The sequence below is a fragment of the Ruditapes philippinarum genome, unplaced genomic scaffold (assembly GCF_026571515.1).
Source record: "Ruditapes philippinarum isolate M1 unplaced genomic scaffold, ASM2657151v2 ctg607_1_1_1_1, whole genome shotgun sequence".
In the NCBI taxonomy this organism is placed as follows: Eukaryota; Metazoa; Mollusca; class Bivalvia; order Venerida; family Veneridae; genus Ruditapes; species Ruditapes philippinarum.
This window is the reverse complement of record NW_026854188.1, coordinates 58,411-83,088: the sequence shown is the minus strand read 5'-3', so window position 1 is coordinate 83,088 and position 24,678 is coordinate 58,411. Positions and strand designations below refer to the sequence as shown.

Here is a 24,678-nt window from a genome sequence, read left to right as displayed (position 1 = left end):
AAAATTTAATCAAGAGTAAAGGCCTCAACAGAAGGTAGGATTTTGAAGTACAACACCAATTAAAACTAAGATGTATAGGCAAATTTAAAGGCAAGTGTTTATTGCTTTGAAAAATGTACATCTTATCCCTAATTAGTGCTGTACAACTAAATCCTACCGTCTGCTGAGGCCTTAAGAGTACTACTTTGCCTGCTGTACTGCACATAAAAATTGGGCAAATAGATATTGTGACAATTACGTCAGCTCATCAGATAAATTATAAACATGTATGCTCCCTCACAAAACTTATAATTTTCTGCTACCCATTTCTATCAGTTGAGTTGTAATTTTGGCACACCTTCTACTGGAGTTGGAGTTGGAACACTATGATATAATTGATTGTGATTTCCTTGAACACCTACTGGTGATTATCACTGGAGTTGTAACATTATATTATTGATTCTGATTTCCTTGAACACCTGCTACTGGAGTTAATCACTGGAGTTGTAACACTATGATATTACTGATTTTGTATTCCTTGAACACCTGTTACTGGAGTTTATCACTGGAGTTATAACATTATATTATTGATTCTGATTTCCTTGAACACCTGCTACTGGAGTTAATCACTGGAGTTGTAACACTATGATATTACTGATTTTGTATTCCTTGAACACCTGTTACTGGAGTTTATCACTGGAGTTGGAACACTATGATATAACTTATTTTGTATTCCTTGAACACCTGCTACTGGTGATTATCACTGGAGTTATAACACTATGATATAATTGATTCTAATTTCCTTGAACACCTTCTACTGGTGATTATCATTGGAGTTGTAACACTATGTGATATAACTGATTTTGTATTCCTTGAACACCTGCTACTGGTGTTTATCACTGGAGTTAGAACACTATATTACTGATTCAAAATTCCTTGAAACTTTCAACTGGAGTTTATCACTGGAGTTAGAACACTATATTACTGATTCAAAATTCCCTGAACACCTGCTACTGGTGTTTATCACTGGAGTTAGAACACTATATTACTGATTCTGAATTCCTTGAACACCTGCTACTGGAGTTTATCACTGGAGTTAGAACACTATATTACTGATTCAAAATTCCTTGAACACCTGCTACTGGAGTTTATCACTGGAGTTAGAACACTATATTACTGATTCTGATTTCCTTGAACACCTGCTACTGGAGTTTATCACTGGAGTTATAACACTATGATATAATTGATTCTGATTTCCTTGAACACCTTCTACTGGTGATTATCATTGGAGTTGTAACACTATGTGATATAACTGATTTTGTATTCCTTTGACTTTTGTGAGACATTTCGCCATCATTTTCTACTGGTGTTTATCACTGATTTTATAACAGTGTTGTTGTAACACAACTGTTTTATTGATTTTAAAATTCTTTGAAAACCTGCTTCTAGAGTTTTTCATTTGTAACACTATCAAATAATTTATTTAGAATTTTTTAACACATTGCTGTACCGATTAATGAACTTCTCATTGTTGTAGATTTTTGGATCCCTACAGTTTAAGTGTCATCATTTAGTCCACTAGAATGTCTCATTCCGTTTTCATGTTGTCAATTCACTGTCCTCCCAGAAGTTTGTGTCTCTCTGATAATAAAAGAAGCATATATTAATATCACTTATTATTATTTATTTAGGAAAAAAGATATCATTTTGAGTGTATTGTTGTAAAATAATGCAGGCTTTCAGTTAAAATGTGCAGGAATGTAATCACAAAGACCGATATGCCTTAGTGATTAATTGCAAAGCATTTGAATGATAAACTGTGCATTTATATACTACAATGCAAGAAAAATTAATATCTATTTCCATTCTTACAGAATTGATAAAAATATATTGAACTACATTGAGCGTAAAAGTATTTTTCCTGACGTTATTTGGTTTACTGATTTCATATCTGACTTGATATGATGTGTAAGCTTTTTTTTATGCTGTGCATACATCGTGTAATAATACACTTGATAGCCCAACTCTCTGTTTGTTCGTGTATATTACTAATTTCTAATAGTGTGAAGCATGTTTTAATAATACATATACCACTAAAACCAAAATATCTATGTATAAGTTAAAGTTTATTATTATTGTAATGGATCTTTACAGAAATTTCATTTGGACCTGTGTGTTACTTATTGTTTATGCTAACTTTATTATCAAATTGAAAGGGATTATGACAAAATGAAAACTTATTTTGATCTTTACTTACTTCATACCCTTGGATGGGCATAATAATACTTTAAACAACATGCAAAACTTCAAAACATATAAATCGCTGTACTATTTTAACTGCTCTATTAAATAGAAAACAAAATGCTAAGAAACCAGTAATGTTTTCAGTTAAAACCTCGATTAAAAGAAAAACTGTTCACCATCTATTACATATAATTTTTTTTTATGGAGAGAAAGGGTAATTTAATAACTATGTTTGTTTTCACGGCTACTTTTTCTTTAATCCTATGTAATTCTATGAAAAAATGTCCGCGATATTATAAGACGAGCGTCTAAACTAACAGCTGTTCTCTTGTGCATTGCAACACAAATCACATACTTTACTGACATCCACAAATAAATTGTAATGGCAATAATAAATTATTTCAATAATCGCGAGCATGTGATTAACCTGATAGAAATCATGTTCATTTTGTAAATTGACTTATATGAACCTGAAAAAATTAAGAAATTAGTACTATGTATTTTAGTGGTAAAGAAACTTGTTTACTAAACCATCTGTGGGTTTTACTATGGAAAGAAGTTAAATTCATCATGCAACACTTTTACCAGGAATTTTCTCAGTTGATAAATTGCCATAAATCAGCCATAATCCATGTTTTGAACAGTAATCTCTAATGACTAAGAGATCTTAAATATATATATTCAACTGACAAAAATTGAGGAAAAGTATGCATCAGTTTCATTCTAAGAGTAATTAACATATATATTTACCAATTGATCTGTATAGGTAAGTCTTTTTTATAAAAGTATTATATCTTAAACTTCACAACAGTAGTCCAGACATCAACACTCTGTTTCCTATAAAAGACAAAAAAACTTAACACATAAATAAATACAGAATATATTTGCATAATATAATCTTTGTGAAAGTCCTTAAATCTATAATGTACAGAAGATCTTTTTCCTGAACCAAATATCACAGTGTATATTAATTTACCAATTAAGTATTTCATTCATTCATTCATTCAATATTATTTATTCAGAATAAAAGTATAAATATACTTTTGCTGAATGATAATGTATCATATATACAAGAAAATAAAAAGAATAATACAACTCAAAACAAAATTGTTATTAGTTTGAAATAAATATAACGCACAACTGATTTTGAATGTGACTGTAAAACTGTTCACAAAATTTCACCATAAGACCATTGGCAAAATTGTTAAATAAGTAGAATAGTGAAATAATTATGCAGTTGTAAACCAAGAATATAATAGTTAATGCATTAGCATTTCTCATTTTAAAATCCTTGGTTAGAATTGACTGTACTGTCCCCTAACTACTGTCAAATATTGTTGATATGTCCACAGTCAATTGCCTGTAATTTTTCAAAGTCTCGGCATTTGATGTCACAAACATCCTGGAAAATTTCTTCTTTCTGCTTCTGCCTGACTTGTCTACAATTACTCCGTTACCTTTTCTTAATCGTTTATGCCAACTGAAAACTATGAAATGGCTTCCAAGACATTTTTTCTTGATAATCTACGTTTAAAACAGTTTCTAGCCTTTAACTTTTGACAAAATATTATTTCATTTTTGAGACATTCTGACGACATCAGTTTAAATGCAAGTATTTCTTTAACAAGTGACGTTGCAAAGGCAAAGGTGGTATAAATGAAGTCATTTATTCTGACAACGTCTATTAGATAGCTCATGATGTTTCGGCGTATTTCTGTAAAACATACCCATCATAAAGCTCCTGTCATCAGCGCAAATTTATGCATTTTACAGGGTGTGCGTAACCATGATTTTGGAATTAGCAGTTACGGACAAGCTATTTGAGTTATCAGATAAGACATAGTATCGGTTTATAGGTAATGTTTTCCGATTAAGTGTGATATATAAAAGTAATAGTTTGTGACAGCACAAGTGCAGTTTATTTATGATCATCTCTCGTATATATATCAGATGATATGGTCTATATGAACAAGATTTAATTACCAACTTATTACTTATTCAACAGACCAGAAACATTAGAGCAATTCTTGAAAAGGACTACCTAATGATCATGGTTAGATGTGAACCCATGCTTTATTTTTCAAGCATTCAAAATGAAAGTAGAAAAGATAGTAGTGACGTAGCATCACATGTCTGTCAAACCAAACCACATGCCACCTACTGCAGAAGTCATTGTGTTTATACTGTATGAATTGTTAATTCACTGATATTGTGTGAACTATTATTATACTTTGGAACAAAATTCTTGGTAAAGTAAAATTGAGTTTTGTCTGTTGCATTCTTACCTAATTTCCACTTTACGATTCCCGGATGCTGGCAGGCAGTACATCTTAAATCCTTCCCATCAAGAGAAGAGGTTCCTGAAGAAAACAGGAAAAAAAAACTTTTGATTTTAATGCATATCACACAAATAATCTACACAGATGTAATAAATAACTTTAATAAGACCAAAAACAAACCATTAGAGATGACTTGAATGGGGTTCTTCAAATCTATTTTCTATCCACATCAAGTTGGGTCCATTTCCGTACAGGGGTGACAACAACAATAGCCATGTACGGAACATTAATCTTTTTACGTTGCTTTATCATTCACAATAACAATATCAACACATCAAGTAACTTAAAAAGCAAATTATTTGTAAAAGATATAAAAATATCAGTGATTGTTTCTATCGTCAGGATGCTGAAATTTTAAGCACAGTGCTGTAACAGACATAAAAATACATTTCAAAAATGCGAACACAGATCATTCGAACTTTACATTGTTCAAATTTCTTGTAGCTAAAATAATTCATGGTCACATTATCACAAGAAAACAACCATGTTTACATCGGTAAATTAATGAAGAGAGATTTTATACACCTTTTATTTTAATAATGAAACAACAAATTACAAAATATAATTGACACTAAACACTTGCTTATTTAGAAGGCAGAGCTTCTGTTGAATAGGTCAAGATCATGTTTTCTTGCACATGTTATCATTTATGTGGCACAAATGCCGAGCATAATTTTCTCCTTATTCATTGCTGAAAGTTGAAATTCACAAATTTATGGACTTGTGTTTTTTTAAATTTTACCTTGCAACTGAATTCCATTAATTAACAATCTTACCAAATTGCTTTTTGTTCACAAACCACCAAATTTTATACCCTGGAATTTAAATGATTTCGCAGTACCTTCATCACTTTTTGCTCTGGTAAACCAAAAAAACAAACCTTCTCTTTAGACCTGCTATAACAGGTTTCCCTCACTAACTTATAATTATAGAAACTTATATATCTTTGCCACATTCTTTTGCAATAAAAGTACAATCATAAAATGTTGAAATCATATCACAGCCTTTTAACAAGTGCTGTCAGCAGAGTGATGTTGCTGACAAACATTATATATTTGATGTTTCAAAAACGTCCTTCAAGAAATAAAGAATTAAGAGTAATTCTGATAGTATTGGTTAAATGGCCATAATTCTGACAAAATATCTAAGTTAGAGTGATGGACCTTGGATAATAACCTATTATGCTCTCAAGTTAGTGTGTGAAGTTTCCCTTCAGTAGTTTTGGAGATAACAACTTGAACGCAAACTTACTCACCAATACAGTAGCTCACAGTTGTAGACAATAATTGTATACTCAAGTATTGCAAAGTTATGATTATCAATGAGGCATTCATTTTGTGGATTTCATGGACAGGCTAATCCACATACCGGTAATTGAACTTGACCCGTAATATAATTGTAATCAGAAAAGTGTATTGCTTATCAAAATGCCCCAAAACAAACAAAAGTAAATGTCACATAAACTTTACTAAACACTTACATGGACATTTCATAAAATCACCATCTATCTCCTGTATAAATGTTGGGGGAATAATGGTAAACAAGTGTGCAAAGTTCGAAAGCCATAAGTCATTGGAATTTGAAAATATTTGAGGTGGTATGCAAACTTTAACATAAGTGGTTAAGTCGACGCTGGGGTGACTAGGATAGCTCTACTTATTCTTATCAAATGGTTGAGCTAGAAAGTAAGTGATACACATACAAGAATTTTTTTGTCAGTTACCTATTCTTGACACTGGCCATTATAAGAATGATGATATGTAAGAATTGGTTTGACACATCACTGTCATGAGCCGCACCACATTCAGGAATTGAGGGTTCAACTCTCACATGATGGAGATAAGATGGAGTACTGCACATCACCTTCTTGAAGTCCTGTTAAAAATCATTCTCTTTGTCTATAATAAACAATATACATAATATAATAAAACACATTTAAAAGTTAATTACAAAACTCATAAAAAATGTTGCATAGATTCTCCTCCTGAGTAATAATATTGTTTCTCATAAAATACTAAATGGAAGAAATTGTCTTGGCTGAGGTGACTGGAAGCACAACATGCAATGTTTTATATAAAATTATATGAACAGTAGAACTTTGTTAAGTCAAAGTTGAAGGGACATGCTAAAAAACTTGAACACATTATGACTTCGATGAATCGGTCTCAATTAAATGACAAAATTTTGAGCTGTTGGCTTATATAAGTGAATTACAAAAGGCCTAGCAAAGAAAAGGATGACAAACCAGCTTGCTGTATAGCAATTATATGCCGTGTGATTATCACGCCAAATTAGGTCTCGGGAATTCTCAAACAAACTTATTGGGAATGTTTCTTTTCAAATCAAACTAAAATAAATTTTGTTAAAACTTAAGAATTTTGTTAAGTTTACAACGGCAATTATTTCACTCACAATCCACCAAAGTGACCTTGAATTGTAATTAAAAAAAAGCAAAAAAAGTTTCAATTGAAAACAAACAGTTTTTTGAAAAATTAATGTTGAAAGCAAAACTTAAAGCAAAAAGATTCTTAAACAAGAGCTGTCACAGGAGACAGCAAAGCTCGACTAATTAAATACTGGTCGCAGTAAGGAATACAAACTATAAAAAACCTGGTTAATAAAAAAAATCAATTATGATATAAATATATTTCTTCTTATGACAAGAAGTTATTGTTGTTAACATAATTTTAAGTTCAAGGGGAAAAAATTCTGGAAATAGTCACACTAGAGTTATGGACCTTGTCACACAACATGTGTGTAATGATAAGAAACATATTTGAAGTTTGAAGTAGATACCTTAAAAAATAAATAAGTTATAATATTTCTTTCAGAAATTTCTAAGTTCAAAGGGAGATAAATCTGAAAATATTGCTTCGAGAGTTATGAACCTTGTCACATACAATCTGGTTGATGACAAGAATTATATATTTGAAGTTTGAGGTAGATACCTTTAAAACTAAAGAAGTTATATTAAAAAAACAACATTTTTCAAGTTTTTAACTGGGAGATAATTCTTGCAACATTGGTACTACTGGCATGCGAGCAGTTCCCGTACAGAAGCAGTACCCGTATTTTTCATTTAAACGCTTGATTTTTACATGCATTCTTCAAAAATTCATTTCAAATCCTGCAGATACATAAACGAGACAAAATCTAAGTGTCAGTTCGGCAGTACGTATAAAAAGTCTCATTTTAAATCACTTTCACCAGTGCGTTGTCAAAACGTGACGTTGTTTTATCTGGGGGATTCCGTCCTTGCGCGCATGCGCAAACATACTTACACGTGAGGTATGTAAAAGGGTTTTCCACTAATACCACCTGTTTACAGATAAGAAGGCAATGTGATGAAAACTTGTTTAATTATCAGGATTTTGACCAATATTACTATATGAAATAATTTTATGGCTTTGATTCGTAAAATATCATGCATACAAGCATGCCATCGCATGTGAATGCGTTAGGGTAACGGTACCGGGTAATAGATACACGCGTTTAGTCTACTTCCTTTTTATAGAGTTATAGGCCTTGGATAATTATAATAATGATTATAATATAATCATCATCCTGCAGACATGTATTAAGTTTTATGTGAATACATTTAAGGTTGGTGGTAATAATAAATACAAGTGATTGACGTAAACTTGACTGAATAATTAAAATTGTTGTCAAAATACGATGCAGACACAACACATTTTACAACCTTATTTAAAAACCTTGCATTTTGTCTGGCATAGAACAGCAATATTGCATGGGTGTAAGTTGAAAATTTGGAAAAAACCTGAAAACCTTTATTCATAATCATTTTCCTACATAATCTAATAGTAAAACATGATGAAATTTGTCACAAAAAACCTGAGCTTCAGGCATATGCCTGAAAACTTGCACCCATAATATTGTAACGTGCACCGAGCTCATACCTTTATAATAATACTTAATTTTCCTCTGGCTTCTTTGCCTTATGATTATTTGATTGAAGACCAATGATTAATATTACTTAATAAATGTGCATGAATCACCAAATTGAATTAAATATATAGATATAATTTTCCTCCAGACTACCTCATCTTTTGATTAAAAAAACAAATAATGATTTCTATACCTAAACAATTTAATAAATTATTATCCTATTATAACTATTGTATATATTATGTTCCCTCTATCTCGTTCTCTATTTCTCTACTTATAAAACTATTCTTCCTTTATTAATCTTTAATCCTTGCTTTCTTTCTACTTAATATTTCTCAGCCTTATCACAGCGCTATGCACTGTGCAACTAAGAATATAAAAAGTAGGTATAGCATTTAGGATTGCCGACTGTTCAACATGCTGCCAAAACACCAACTCTCCATTTCTCACATTCACCTGCCTTATATATTGGCTCGGGACTGCTTGCGCCCTGTAGTGTCTTCCATATCTTGCAAACGCTTGAATATTACTTCAATTGAATTAACTACTGCTTACCTTTTCAATATGCGTTACTTCTGTATATAATTACATGACCCGGGAACCATCGCCGAAATGAATATAATCTTACCTTTTCTACATTAAATAATATACCTGCAATGTTCTAAGGACTCCAAAATGAAAAGTAAAAGGTAATTAAATCATGCAACATCATCAAACATGTATGATATCAACTTACAGATCAAATTAATAAGAATTCTCGCCTTGAACAGTTTGTTTTGATTCAATACAAATAAGGTATACTAAATAAGGGGAAGTAACTTTTCCATTTTCGCTACAATATTGTGTAATTCAATTTATAAGATGCAATGGCACATGAATGTGTAAATGTCATGCATACTACAGATTAATGATTGACTTATGTAGTGTAAAGATGTATAAAAATATAAATTGATGTTTCCCAAGACAGTTTAGCTGCTGATACAGGACTCTCTTTACCTGACAAGATCATCTGTTAGTCATTTACTACTCGTACTATACAAGACTAACAGTCAGACATTTTTTAACCATTAAATAGGGCTTTCACTGATCGATAATTCAATGTATCAGAAGCCAAATATGAACAATATATCAAATCTAAAAGCTATTAAAGAGGAAAAATATTATTATTGTGTTATGCATGCTTTAGTCAACAATAATACAATAATACTAAATGTTTTCATTTTATTATTTCTCAAAGATCTTTTAAATATTAAATTTAAGTCTCAAGAAACCAAGAAAATGTGAGTGATATGACTTCTCCCTTATGACCAATATAAATAAAAAGCATTACGAAAAGACAGGGAGATTGGGTTTTAATCAATTTGTACCAGTACTCTAAACTGTGGATCAATATTGAATATCTATAATAATTGTGACATCATGATAGTCATTCTAATTTACCATTTGAACAGTAATAAATATTAACAAAATGGCCTTATTTGAAGACTATGCCATATTTTAGCTATTCTGCAAAGTTTTTTAATAAGTTCAAAAAAGTCATGACACCTGCACCTTATTATATAAATTAAAAAAAACCTAGTAATTACCTTTATGGCAAGATCAAATGTATTATCTTTGCCTGTTTCAACTTTGTTCCTCACTCTACCGGCCAGACATGTCACTTGTTCCAATATCAAATCTTTCTGTAGAAGCTGTTCCTCTTTCTCAGCTAGCTGGGTTTCAAGCTGAAATGGTTGTTTTGTTTGTTTTTATCATTTTACGCCTTTTCCCAACAGTATTTCAATCATATAGGTGGGCAGTTTCCTAACCATCGTTCCTAGAGAGTTACACCAGTACTAGACAAACTTCCTCCGTGCTAAACTACCAAAGCATCTCCCGGGGATTGAACCCACACCAGAGGAGGTAACTGGATTAGAAGTCATTGACTCTAACCCCTCGACCACGAAGGCGGTTAAAACATCATTTAGTTTTTTCCTATGTTTTGACAGCAAAACATATGACCCACTTTATTTCATTTTAATCTTCATTTACTATAAGGATCTTACATTGGAATACAGATCGGAATTTCCAGCTTGAGGGTCAATTTAAACCTTGTCAAAACTTAAAGAAGAATAATGATAATATATGTACCATTACATTTTCTCCAATGTCTCTTTAATAATTCTAAAATCATGGCTTTGCAATGACGAAAAGTATAAAAATCTATTTTTAGCCTCAATGACCTTGAGACACTTGACCTCAAACAATATAAAATGTAAGAGTTTTATAAAACATTCTGGCACACATAATATGTCAGATATCAGTCAATAAATGACAGTGCTATAACAAATGGTAAGTGTGACAGATGAATTGATAAATAAGCAACTATATATTCCATCAAATAATTTCTGAAGGCACAATTTGTGTAATTTTGAAACTATATATAAACCATCCATTAAAATGTCATGTAAATACAAGAACAAAGTCTTACATCTTCAATCTTCTCATGCATTTCTGCTGGTGGAAGAGCGTTACCCTTCAAGGTAACGAACAGGCAAGGATTCTCTGAATCTTTCTCCAACTCCAGCAAACGATCCTGGCATCGTTGAAGCTGAAACATACCAATATTTATATAACATGCTGAATTAGAAATTTACAATGTTTTGATTTGATGAACATGTGAAACTATTGTCTAATGATCTATATATAGACTTTTAATTAAATTAACTAGGCCACCACTGTTCATCGTTAAACTTAAACTAGTGTACAAAATTAACACATGAAACAGAAACAGACATAGATACGTTGTAAATGCAGGGTTCCCACTCTTAGATATTTTGAAAATTTAAGGACTTTTCCAGGACTTATCAAGGACCTTTTTTTATTTTTTAAGGACTTCTTAGAAGATTAAATTTCAAGTTATTTGATTTTTTTGTCCTATCAATATGTTCATTGTAATGTTTAGAACAACATTTAATAACACCAATATAATACATGTAGTTCATGACATAAATCTAACTCTATCTAAGAAATACATTCAGTGGTACTTTGTGACAGCAACTGTTTTTGCCGGTTGTCTTCAATTTTCATGTAAGTGTATATTGTATTCATGATCAAAACAGCATTTTTTTTTTAGAAATAAACTTTTCTTTTTTATTTTGGGGCTATTTTGGGGTTTATTTTCGTGCTCCCCCAAAATTTTGGGTGGTAAATTGGCTTTTGCTCTGCCTTGACAATAGTTCATGTATGTAATACTATTGTTTAATTTATATTGATTTATCTTTGGCTTTTAGCATGGTTGTGAGCAATTAGGATAAAAACAATTGCCTAAGGAAACAACCAGACCTAGCTGTGAGCTCCCATCTTAGCACGGGCCAATCAAGCAAACTTGAGGTCGATTTGTGACTGTCTTATTAGATTTTCCAAACAAAACCGCCATAGTAACCAGAATATAAATGTTAAATCTCATAAATGCCAAACTTGGCCTCCCAAAACACTTATAAATCGAAAAATCATCAACATTTAAGATGCGGAAGTCAATATAATGTGCTAAGACCGCCATTTTGGTTGTTTGATTAATCTCCCCTTTTCCAGACTAATTCCCATACCTTCCCGGACTTTTTTATGTATCAACACTAATTCCCGGACTTTTCAAGGCCGGGAGCTCCTGTTTTCAAATTCACGGACATTTCCCGTTTTCCTGGACAGCATGGGAACCCTGTAAATGTAATAAACAAGTTACCTTTATTTGTAAAGTGACTAGTTCTCCTTCAAGATTAACGCTGTTAGGTGTTTGAGCACGGAGAACACCAATAGAGTGTTTCTGTTTGTTCATTTGTATAAACCAGATCTCTTCTTCCCGAGCTTGCAACTCTACCAGCTTGCAACTATACGTTACCATTCCGGATCATTTGATCTACAAAAGATGATATAACACTGATAAATCTACAAGAGCCTTAATTTTGAAAAAAATATGGCGCAATTACTTAAAAGGAATGTTAAAAGCTGCATTTTGACATTTTTCTGCATTAACTATTTGTTACTTTACCAAGTCTTCAAAATACACAAGTTGATTTTTAAGTTTTATTGCAGAAAAAGACATTTCGGATTCATAATTGTCTGATTTCATTTTGTAATTTTAACATGTAGTATGTAATTCAAAATGTAAATTGATCTCTTCATTTAATGATTAAACAAAAATCAAAGTATGTATACTTGTATTTTAAGATGAATATACAAAAAGCTTTACCTTGAATGTTAACTTTTTCATAGAAAATGTACATTTCTTTCAATCAATCTGATACCACTGTAATAAAAAAAAATACAGTTATAGTTAATTAAAGAAATGAAAAAGTTATGAAATATACACTATGCAGTTATGCATTTTATTATCTTAATCAGTATTTGATTATATCACATGTTCAATAATAAATTTACCTACTGCAACATGAGCAACACATTTATCAAAGGTTATTTGTGCAATTAGCTACATTTATCACCTCTGTTTGGTTGCTATAGAAACTTAATTTTAGAGGCCATTATTTAACTTAAAATGTTTAATGAAGAGAATTATGTGCTTCTTATCTATTTAAACATTTTGTTCATAAATGTTCATATACATAATACTTTACAAATAAAATTGACTGTACATGAACAAACTAAATTTGAATCTGTAGATACTTTTTACTTAAACATGTTCTCTCCATTGAGAATGGCTACAAATGTTATCACAGTCATCCAGAAACAATCATACAAACCTCTCATTCCTATCTATTTCTAAATTTCTTCCTCTATTCTTTGCTGCTTGGCAACCTCATTCCTCAAACCATCTCTCACTACTGTTTATATGTTTTAATCTCTGTTTCTGTAGATGTCTGAAATATAGTTATCATCAGAACAAAATGAATGTTTTTTTAAATGTTATAAAAAGAGACATACATTCAAATGACAAAATACTAATGCAATCATAGGAGATGAAATTTGTAATAACATTAAAAAGTAAATACTAAAATAGATATACTAACACCATAAAAGAAAATATGACATAAGAAGGTTAATGCTTCATGTTCAAAATAAATGTAGTGATATCATTATAACTAATAAAATCTTCATTTAAATCCAATGATACCAAAATAGATAATATGACAACAAAATCAATGTGCTATGACATCACAATAGGTACATGTACACCATGACATCATAAAAAATGTATGACATCATAATTTGTACTCATTCTCACTTAAGTTTGACATTTCATAAATTCTAAAACTGAAAAATGAACTTTCTTGAATATTAAAATTCTATTCCATTCCAAAATTATAATTCTAACACTATCGGAAATTTTCCTATATAGACAAAGAAGGTCGGAAGCGTGCATTATTCTACAACAATGCACTCGCCATTCTTATTATCTCCCTGTGTACACATTGAGGGCGCCATTTTGTTTAAAAAATCTGATAAATAAAAACAATTTTTTGTCGAATTTTGTTGTGAAAACTATCTAGAATGAAAGAAAATGGTCTAACTAAGAAAATTAATCCGAACACCAATATCTTTAATTCAGTCGTTAACGTTGTAGAGGCGTTTAAAGTGTTGTTTACGTGACGTCACAATGTAGCGCCAAACAGCACGTGCAAAACAATCGAATCAAGAACGCTATTTTAATGTCGCAAACAAGTTTAAGTTTTACATTTATTTCACTTTTAATAATTTGTATTTCGCTTGAAAAATTATAGAGTGAAATAAAATGAACAAACAGTTATATCAACATTTTCAAAATTCGTAATTCTCAAAATGTTTCTACACACGGTAGATTTAAGGACAGATTTTTTCAACCCACTGGAACAGCTTTTAAAGAACGTTTCTATTGGAAACTCTGAGGCGAAAACAAATTTAACCACCAAACATAAAGTCCAACTTTGTAATAATAATTATATTTTTTCTTGTCGTGTTAGAATGGAAATAGATATTAATTCTTCGTGCATTATTGTATAATAATGCACGGTTTTCGTTCAAATGCTTTGTAATTAATCACTCAGGCCTATCGGCCTTCGTGATTATATTACTACGCATTTGAACTCAAACCGTGCATTATTCTACAACAATGCACTCAGAATTGATATCTATTTCCTAAGAAGATCTATCTCGACATCTTAAATACAAAATATTACCAGTACAGATGCCCTAGATTTTTCCCTATGACAGGTTTTCTAGATAGAACCAGAAAATAAATTTCGCCATTTTCAAGACAATGGTCCTTAAATTTGTGCATATGGTATGGCCATTTTATTTTGTCTCTTAACATAAACTTTCTATCATCTATTTATATGCACATCTGGAAATGAGAATCAATCATTGAACTGACAAAAAATACATCTTTTTAAAAACAACTCATGGAAATGCATTTCATATCGGATATGCTTAAATCTCATTTTCAAAATGAATAACCTTACAAATCCACAGACCCATACAATGGATGAGTAAGAAAATGTGAAAATTACTGACAAATTCTTGAAAGTACCTACTTATTGTCAAATGTGAAATAATTTACGTCATCTCATATATTGACAATTTATTAAGGACTCGTAAATGATTTTTCAATTGTCCCGTAAGTGACCCAGTCTCCAGATGCTATGGATTGACAGGAAGAAATGTTAATACTCTGAATTATATATTTACAATAATGATTGAAGATCAACTTATATTTATTTATGAAATGGAACAGATATTCGTTTGGCAAGGTTGGGCCATATTAACAATACTTAAACAATTGAACTGAAAATATTCAAAAATGAGTAAAAGATCGTATAAAATTTAATGGTCTTAGAAGTTCAACAAAATTGCTAGATTTGCATAAAATCCAAATTAGTGTAAACAAAAACAGTAGTACGAATCAAAACAAATAATTTTTCTCATAGAAATATTACTTTCATTGAGAAAAACACTGTTTTATAATTTTCTTTCTCTCTGGTCATTTACGGGACAAATCAATCTTATTACTATTATCTTATAATTGAACTGCAAAACAATGTACAGTAATCATCCCAAAGAAAATACTGTTACCATGTGTTATTTATGATCTGAAGTTGTCAACTTAATCTAACTGTAACAAAAATAAACCAAGAGTAACAATAATTATACTGTCCTTACCTTTTAAGTTTTTAGTGTACTTTATGCCTACTTTTTCGTTTATCATTCTTTAAGCAAGTGATGATTTTTACTAATCATAAACATACAATCAGCTATGTTTTATTTAGAAAACAAAACACTAACCCATTAATACAGTTATGATCTGTGAAATCTGAACCTTCTGTATCCAGAATATTCTTCGCATGATTTTTGACAAAATAACGATGATATCCTATGTCTGTCCACCATATCTGTAATGTTTCACTCATTAAAATTGTTAAATAATCATTTGTTGCATGCTTAAATCGTCTGCATGTTCCAGTTTGACACATAATTATTCACAGTGCAATTACTTCTGTTGAAAACGGATATTTACTTTATGACTATTCAACAAAAAGATATTGTATACGCCAAAAGTCACTCCAGGGTGCAAACAACAAAATTTTAAGGGTGTTATAGTTATTCTGTTGATGTCCTATCATGGTAAACGTCAAAAATAAGAATGAATTGAGAAAAAAATGGCGGCCATTTCATTTCATTTTATTTAGAAAATAGACCACGTGACTAAATTTTATACTGTTAAAAAGTACTGTTACCTATGTAACAGTACAAAATTCTTAGTCACATGGTACACTTGCATTAACAGAATAACTCCCAGAGGCCTATGGGAAATTAACATTATGAAAAAAGTGAGGAGTAATAACATAATTTATCACTATGACATCATAATTTATATACTATGACATCGTAATTCATACATAATGACATAATAATAGGTGATATAACATTATAATTTAAATGCTATAATAACAATGATTTGACATCACAAAATATGTTATTACATCATTATTTAAGTGTTCACAATGGAAAGAAGAATTATAATTAAAATGCTAATATCACAATTGATATAACAACTTAAGATATAGCAAAAATGCATCAACATCCGTGTATCTCTCAATGACAGGTGTAACATAATTATTGTTCATTCTTGCATCATACGTACCTGTCTTTTTGAGTGGCTGCTGTCTCATTCTGTAAGATATTGATCTTCTCTCTCATTTCTGCCGATTTCTGTGTACACATCTGAATAAAGTTCACACACTTGTTATGCTCATTCTTTATAACATCTTGGCAAAATCTTTTAACCTGCAATTTTAAGTCACCCATTAAAAATTTCTGTAATTTTTACAGATTACATAATTATCTAAGTTTTATTAATTAAGAATTTTTATGGCACACAAATTGCTTAAAATTTAAGCTTAATTATGAATTGGAAAACAACTAACTAGAAAACACTTTGATTTCAATCCAACTCTTTCTCTCAAAAAATGTAATAAATAAATATCATTCGAACATGCTTCACACTATTCTCCTATCAGACAGATAAGGCAATGAAGTGCAATTTTACGTAACAAATTCAAATGCTTACATGTCATATGACATCAGATATGAAGTCAATAAGCAAAATTTATCCTACACTCAATGTAGTTCAACATATCTTTATCAATTTTAATTTTTAAAAAGATGTTAGAATGGAAATAAATATTAATTTTTCTTACAAAATAGTAAAATAATACACAGTTTATTATTCAAATGCTTTATAATTAATTACTCTGGCACATCGTGATAATATTCCTGCGCATTTGAACTCAGTGCATTATTATATAACAATGCAATCAAAATTGATACCTGTTTCCTAAATATATTCTTTGTTCAAAGTGAAGTAGATTAGAAGTACATATGTACAGTTATGTCTAACATATAAATTTAAAGTAATAATATCCACATTTTATAGTAACTGACTTGACTTGCATCTCCTTATGTTTTTTCTCATGATCTTGTATTTGTAATTGTTTAGTTTTTTTATCCTCAACAGCTTTGTTATATCTCATCTCAGCACGCATGAAATCTCGAGCTTTCTGTTCCCTTTCATCAGCCTAATAAATCATTTTGTAAGCAACTTTAAATTGGCCTTTCTACACTTTATATTCAAATGCATGTGTTTGACATGTTTATATAAACAAGTTGTGACTAAGTATGTGAAAGAATGAAACAACGAATAAAACAGAGTATTCAAAACAATAACGATCAAGGATGTATATAGTGAATGAACTGTAAAAGTGCATATATATCTGTGTCTTGAAAAGTTAGCGAATCTAAAATTCCAGATATTTTGTATGAAAAACATGAAAAAGGTTTTGTTATAGATCTTATAATTAGAACTAGTCATGGGTTGAAATTTTGTCATGGAATTGATACCTATTCATGAGTCAAAGTCCCTATGTGTCAAAGTTTTTACGCAAGTACCTTCAACTTCGACTTACCTAAGTTCTACTGTATTTATTCTAGAGGAAATTTTCATGGTTTTTGTCAATTTGCAAAATTTACAAATATTTCCCCATCGCTAACTTAACCACTTATACAAGTATGTCATAAAAGTATGTCATGAAAAGTACATGTGTACAGCAACAGCAAAATAAAAATAGAGAATTTCACTAACATCTATAATTTTTTTTTTTATGAAAAAAAAAATTCCTATTCATGTAATTAGTTTAGAAAACGGGATACAATGTAATACCTAAAAGCATTGTCCATGTCAAATTTCTCTTCCTCCTGGTCATGCATTGTATTTTCTATGTTTTTCTTCTGAGCTACAATATCTTGGAATTCTTTATCTAAAGCTACTAACTGATTCTGAAGCTCACTGAAAAAGAGTAATTGTACAATAATCTTTTATATTTATCTAAAAATTTCAACAAATGTTTTATTTAAAAAAATTCACATCAAGTAAATGATATAAATAAAAATGTTTCATACATTATTATGTCAGCTAAAACTTATAAGTTATTAGAAGGATTTTAGTTTTTTCACCTTAAGTTAAAATTGGCTAATTATGTCCTTTGACTAATGCAATTTAACATTTACAAATGATCAGCAAGTTACAACGTTTATACTTACATTTAGGCAATATACCTATGGTAATTGAAACAGTTGGGAATTAAGTTAAAATGTTCTTTAAGCAAAAAAATCTTAGTCAAGACCTTAATTTAATAATTATTATTCAGGAGTGTAAAAAGTTTAAGATTTTCTTACTTCTTTTTTCTTCCCAGTTTATCAGCTTCTTTTGCAATCTGGTTTGGAACAGTGTTAACTTGCACCAAATCACCCTGTCGATATATAAATCTGGTTTTAAAAATTACATTTTATAGCTATTTCTTTTTTCCCTTTTTTGTATAAGAATTATAAGATTATATACTCTGTTGATCAAATAATAATAGATAAAATTAAATGTTTGCTCAGGAATCACCAGGGTTTTTTTTCCGAGATTTTTTTTTACAGAATGCACTCGCTAAGTATCAAAATAACTCCAAAAAAGTTTGTTTTTATTTTCTTAAACAAACAAGAAAAATTTGAAAATACCACATTTACCAACTTGTTTGTAAATATTTTCAAAATGTTTTAAATTTTATAGAATTTTAAAACCAACTTTTGGCCTAATCTTTATCGTTTCCTTTTTGAAATGTAAAAATAAAAGCCGCCTTACTTCTTTAACCCATTATTTATATACACGCCTTTTAACGCCTTTTTCACCCCCCCCCCCCATTTTGTTGTCTCAAATGGGGAAAAAATGCCTTATATATTTAGGCCCCCAACACTTGTTTTTGTTTGAAAAATGTTGGTAAAAAAAAGTGACCTCTTTTTCGGTGCGGCCCCCAAACCAAAAGAAAAATCAGGTGGTTGCCAGAAGGGGGATGTGCCCCCTTCTGTTTTTGGGGGTTTGAAGGGGGGCGGAGTCCCCCTCATCGCCAAGAAAATTTTGGACTTGTGAGAGGCTATAAATGACCCCAGATTGATCATAAGGTAACATGTAACCAACGCTGAAAAGCATCTGACTATCTCAATCCATTGAGAAGTTGCAGCACTTTGAAATTGCAAGGGCAATGGTCCAGTCAACATTTGTGCCAAGTTTGATTAGTGTTGAAGCAGTTTTTATAGTATTATAGCAATTTGAACTTGTAACGGGAGACTTTTCAATGAAAACAGCCATTTTTCACAAAATGCTCATGAAGTAATGGGTTAAGAAAATCCAATACTACTGTTACAGATCAAAAGATATACATCTACAATTTACACGGTTAGTTGATTGTACAGGAATGGTAAGGCTAACCTGAAGATTTTCCATTTTTTCAGTGAGCTTTTCATATTTTTTACTATCCATGCTTGTCTATTAGATGTATCTAAATCTTCTTTCGATGTTTTAACCTCTAGCTGTCTCTGAACAATCTCTTTCTTGATATCATCACATGCTTGTTGTAACTCTTTCTCTGGATAATCTGAAATACCACAAAGATATTACTGAAAAATTACAAGTAAGTACAAACTGCTAAATTTATACAATGGGCCTGTCTTCTTTAAATTTCAATTTGGAATACTATTTAATAGTATATAATTACTTAGATGGAATTTTATTACAAAAACAACAACCCTTCAAATGTTTTGAAGATACAAACTTGCACATAAAAATTTAACCTAAGGGTGACAGCCACAACAAGATAGATGCAGGCACTTGGGTGAGCACAATTGCTCAAGTTAAGTTATTCAATAGACAAGCTAAAAATAAATATTACTATTTCAAATATATTATCAAATAATTTTGCTTTAAGACACATTTGCACAGGCAGAATTCCTGAAAACTATACAAATGTGTTGTAGAATTGTATTACTTCATATTGTCACATATCAAATGAGTATTTACTTGGAGCCAATGATTAAAGGTCTTACCAGCTTTTGGCATTCTAGAGTACACTCTTTCTATTAATTTCCTCTCCTCTGGAGAGCTATAATATATCAAAATTATAACATTTTTTAAAGTAGTCAAAATAACAAAACAACAATAAAGAATTACAAATACATGTAAGAGAAAATTAGAAATGATTATGGATGCTAACAAATAAATGTTAAAACTAGAAATGTGTCCATAGGACACGGGTGCCCCCACCGCGCCACTGTTCTCTCAATCTTTTTACTAAGTCAAGGGAAATAACTCTACAAATACTGGATAAATCCACAAGCGAAACCCCAGGTGCAAATCTAAAATATGCTGAGCAACCTGCCCATAAGGTTTAATGACTATGTCAAATCCTTCTTGAGAAACTTGCGACACAAGTTGAAAATTGCAAAAATTTTCAAAGTGAAGGGCAATAACTCTAAAAATACCTAATAAATCCAGACGAAAATACCTGGTGCACAACTGCACATGCTGATCAATATTCCTGTAAAGTTACATGACTCTAGGTCAAATACTTTTTGAGTTACGTGCGACACATGTTGAAAATTGCAAAATTTTACTAAGTCAAGGGCAATAACTCTGAAAATACTAAAAATATCCAGACGAAAATACCCAGGTGCACAACTACACATGCTGATCAACATTCCTGTAAAGTTTCATGACTCTAGGTCAAATACTTTTTGAGTTATTAGCGACACAAGTTGAAAATTGCAAAATTTTACTAAGTCAAGGGCAATAACTCTGAAAATACTAAAAATATCCAGAAGAAAATACCCAGGTGCACAACTATACATGCTGATCAACATTCCTGTAAAGTTTCATGACTGTAGGTCAAATACTTTTTGAGTTACAAGCGACACAAGTTGAAAATTGCAAAATTTTACTAAGTCAAGGGCAATAACTCTGAAAATGCTAAAAATATCCAGACGAAAATACCCAGGTGCACAACTACACATGCTGATCAACATTCCTGTAAAGTTTCATGACTGTAGGTCAAATACTTTTTGAGTTACAAGCGACACAAGTTGAAAATTGCAAAATTTTACTAAGTCAAGGGCAATAACTCTGAAAATGCTAAAAATATCCAGACGAAAATACCCAGGTGCACAACTACACATGCTGATCAACATTCCTGTAAAGTTTCATGACTGTAGGTCAAATACTTTTTGAGTTACAAGCGACATCAGTTGAAAATTGCAAAATTTTACTAAGTCAAGGGCAATAACTCTGAAAATGCTAAAAATATCCAGACGAAAATACCCAGGTGCACAACTACACATGCTGATCAACATTCCTGTAAAGTTTCATGACTGTAGGTCAAATACTTTTTGAGTTACATGCGACACAAGTTGAAAATTGCAAAATTTTACAAAGTCAAGGGCAATAACTCTGAAAATACTAAAAATATCCAGACGAAAATACCCAGGTGCACAACTACACATGCTGATCAACATTTCTGTAAAGTTTCATGACTCTAGGTTAAATACTTTTTGAGTTACGTGCGACACAAAAGTGAACGGACGGACGGACCGAAGGACGGACGGAAGGACGGACGGAAGGACGGACGGACGGAAGGACGGACGGACAAGGGTAAATCTAAATGCCCGCCACTAACGTGGGGGCACAAAAAAGACAATAAGACAAAGAAAACAAGAGCACCGTTAGGCGGAGCATTATATGCCCGAAAGTGATTTTCTTTTTTAGTAAAGATGAAGCATTTGTAAGACATTGGAATTAAATGAAGTTTGAATATTGTGGGCCAAATGGAACTTAAGTTATGCTCCGGAAACTGTTTTCATTTTAAAACTAATAGTAACCTTGACCTTTGATCTTGTGACCCCCAAAATAGGGGTCTTCTACCTGATATGGACAATTTGAATATTGTGGGCCAAATGGAACTTAAGTAATGCTCCAGAAACCAAATTGCTAACGGATGGACAGACAGACGGACATCATAATATGCCTAAAAAAAATTCTGGCATACATGTATAATAAAAAAAGGAAGATAACAAGTAAAAGATAAGAAATGGTTGATAACAGAGAGTAACAAATGGCAGAATAATAAATGAGATATAAAACTTCGGAAAAGTTTAAACCAAACTTTACTTACTACAGTACCTGTAATTATTTTTCAAGAAAGAAAGAAAAAAAACTTACATTTCTATTTGATATTCCAGCTGGTACTGCCTTTCTTGTGTTTTTTTTCAAGTCATTGTTATACTTTAACAGTTGTTGTCTCATCTTTAAAACCTCTGTGTTTGAACCATTGGTAAAATTGTCAGCTTCCTCTAACTCTATACATTGACGATCAAGTTCAGCAGAGCATTCTTTTGCCTGAGACAGCAAACAAGTCTCATTCTCCCTGGTACTGAAAAAATAAGGCATTGAAATCAGTATTATACATTAAACATTAATTCTTTGAAAATCATATCACATTCAGTTAAAAGATAAATTCAGTATCAAGATAATTCAGTTAATTCATTTTATTGTTTTTCATTTCATTGTTTATATAAAGAACATTTAAAAACGTAATATTGAAAAGGATTTAACAGATGATAACTTCATATCTTTAAGTCAATCTCTGGGTAAACATTTTTTTCAAATTAAGGTAACAAAACAATTAATGCAATTTTTCTGTAAAGATGGTTAAAATAAAACATATTAACAGCTGTTTGTTAATGGAAAAACTAATTTACAATTTGTACATTGTAGATTATCTGCTAAAAAGCAAGTTTAGAAACAGCAAAAGTGTACTGGGATCCTACATATTACCAGACAAAATATGAAGTTTTTTTTATCTATAACTTTTATTTAAGACAATAAAAAAGATTGAAATTTTACCCAAATAATTTTGGGTTCTTAATGCAAAAAAATATTCCTTTATCAAACGTGAAATTAAACATTTTACTGTAGAAATGTGTCTTTAAAGTAGGCCATTATAAGAGAATAAAATTGTGTTGACAACTCAATTTACCGGACATTGCGTTTCAAAAATTTTTGAAGTCGTGAATTTAAATTAATCTTTAAATAATCAGCAAGGAAACTACGACTTTTGAATTGTATTTGAAAACCCTGTATGTCACCAGAAACAGACACCGCAGCCATGCCTGTTATGAAGAGGCCAATATATAGGGTGTCATTGAAATTAACACTATTAACTAAATTAACCTATGATTCTTCATGATACTTAAACATAATCTTTTGATATTCAAATGGAATTCTGTTCTTTGTCGTACAGTTTCCTTTTGGTCATCATGTGGCATGTTACAAAAGCCATAAAATCTATTTCATTTACATTTCATGTATAATTTCCTCCAATGGGCGTAACCCGGCCATTTCCTTATATGAGCCGCGTCATGACAAAACCAATGTAATGCATTTGCGACCAGCATGGATCCAGACCAGCCTGCGCATCTGCGCAGTCTGATCAGGATCCATGCTGTTCGCGTACAAACCCTATATCAAGTAGAGAAGCATGGATTCTGATCAGACTGAGCGAAGGCGCAGGCTAGTCTGGATCCATGCTGGTCGCAAACCCATTACTTTGGTTTTGTTGTGACATGGCTCATATGTTTTTTTTAATTTGCACTTCTTTGTAAAAGACAAAAACCAGATACTGTTTGGACTATATTCAAAATTACTTTTTATCATTAAAATATGTTACGATCGTCTCTTGAGGTAACGAAGCAAAACCTATCTAAAATAACCCATTAAGGGTCTCCATATTTGGGCCTACACAGAACAGATTATTCCCCCGCATGACCAGGTCATGAAATAACTAGTAAACAAAAGCGCATGTTAGTAGAATTGAATCAACCATATTTACATGAGAGTGGTTTTGTTTTTACTTACTTTGAAATAGATAGAGTGTGTACGATTCAGACTGTATGATTTTTGAATCAAAACAAAAAGAAAAGCACTATTCGGCAGTAATAGCTTTTGTCTGGTAAACTGATTGTCCAGTAAATATGTAGGATCCCAGTATCTGTTTAAAAATGACTTGCCAAATTATTTAGTTACTTACTTACTTTTTAAGTATTTCATGTAACTGTGTACTTTGCTTTCAAATGGGCAATTTTGGTACCAGTCAGCTTTCCTTCATGAAATAACTGAAATATTCTTTTCCATAGCAACTCACTTGATACTTGGTAACGTGGCCTGTCTAATGTAATAATCATTTTGAACCAATCTGACCATTCAAGAAAAAGCATTGTCCCCAGCTAATAATCAATTTTCATTAACAGTGATGAGTGAGCACATTTATATTCACACAAGTTTATTTCAATTTTGCAGCAATATATCTATCACTTCAAC

General features: G+C 31.1%; 1 long non-coding RNA gene and 1 pseudogene across 1 annotated transcript; both read right to left on the bottom strand.

Annotated features, from left to right (window-relative positions):
* Positions 1–1,343: 1,343 nt before the first annotated feature.
* LOC132739335 (uncharacterized) lies at positions 1,344–4,581 on the bottom strand. Its single transcript, XR_009626982.1, has 3 exons — positions 4,509–4,581; positions 2,974–3,060; positions 1,344–1,620 (listed from the first exon to the last, which is right to left on the bottom strand). It is a non-coding gene; the product is annotated as an uncharacterized LOC132739335 (long non-coding RNA).
* Positions 4,582–8,714: 4,133 nt separating this feature from the next.
* LOC132739359 (coiled-coil domain-containing protein 146-like) lies at positions 8,715–23,700 on the bottom strand (annotated as a pseudogene).
* Positions 23,701–24,678: the final 978 nt, after the last annotated feature.